Here is a 1,531-nt window from a genome sequence, read left to right as displayed (position 1 = left end):
TATATATATAGCTAGTGTAGCAGCGCTTTCTTTACAACAGTTAATGCCAATTAACGGGCGATTTTTATGCATCGATCACAAGGAAGGCTCAAATATTTATGGTAGAATCAACTCCTATACAGTCGTGCATTTGATGCTCGTACTTCTCATGAGTCCCTCATCAGCAGGCGTGTAGAATGTGTTCAGCCATTCTTTCGAACTTACACGGAGCACAATAGCGTCTCTGTTTTACTCGTGTTGAATATTTATAACGTATGTGGGAATGATTCAAAGCATACGCGTACTGAGTCGTATGAATCGCGGTTTGGGCATGTCATCGTGATGCCGTACACACGGGCGTGCCAAACTAACTGTCGTAAGTAGCTTGATTTTATTATCACATATCAAACGTCTGTCCCATAGTTCAAATAAAAAATTTGCGATGTGTCTACCATGCAGCCGATTCTCACCCGTATGTCATCACACTCGTTCTACGCACAATTATCAACGAGCAGCTGAAATAAATCACAAACTAGCTAGGTTACATTCTAGGTAGTGTTGTAGATGAGTTGAAAGGTTGCGAGCATTGCACATAGCACGTAAGTACGACGGAGATAAAATATAAATTTCAATGCTTTTGACGTAAAGAGAACTACGGAAACTGGCAAAGTTACATTCTATCTAAGTTTCATAAACGAAAAGTAGCAATTGCGACATAAATAGGTAAGTACGATGATGATAAAATAAATTCCAGAGCTCTTACCAAACGGGAGTTTTCCTAAGATGGCTATAAATATAGAAATTCGGACAACTTGACCGTTCGGTCCAAATAAAAGATGGCGGACGCGCTTATCTGAACACGTTATAGTTTCGTGAAAGCCCTGTAAATTTAGGGAAATGATGTATCAATTTGACCACGAATGATTAACTAAAACAATAAAAAGGTTAGTTAGGATTAATAATATGCATAACAGACAACATTTTCATTTTTACATATATGAACTGATTTTGAACTGAATTCCGAATTGAATTTTTGTGTAATACCACGCACGCTGATTATATTTGGCACTCTTTGATATAGATAAATGCTGATAATAAATAATCAAATTTAGAGAAATAATTTATACATATATGCGTCATAAGTGTAAAAGTAAAAAATATTTGTATCAGCTGCGGTTTCTCATTTGCATGAATGAGCCATCTGTAAAGCTGTTTGGGTCGCACTTGACTGACTTAATACATGTCTGTTAGCTACTATCTAGGGAACCGCATGAAAATTACAGTAATAATTACATATAGAAGCTCAAATACACATGCACCTACTACGCCGCCGTTGTTAAGCTACCGATTTACTTTACCCTTGTGTCTAATGTGCTATTGTTTTGAGTAGTTTCTATTCTAGATGGTATTAAGTCCGCGGAGATGATACAGAATGTCACGGGAAAGTACGACAAGGCACTGTCGGTTGTAACGTGAGAAAATTCGAACCTGTTGGAATTGGACTGCCTTGGACGATTAATTCCACGGTCCTAGAGTTCTCAACCTAGATTTC

The sequence above is a fragment of the Priapulus caudatus genome, unplaced genomic scaffold (assembly GCF_000485595.1).
Source record: "Priapulus caudatus unplaced genomic scaffold, Priapulus_caudatus-5.0.1 Scaffold31, whole genome shotgun sequence".
Classification (NCBI taxonomy): Eukaryota; Metazoa; Priapulida; class Priapulimorpha; order Priapulimorphida; family Priapulidae; genus Priapulus; species Priapulus caudatus.
The sequence above is the reverse complement of the archived record's forward strand: the minus strand, read 5'-3'. Positions refer to the sequence as shown.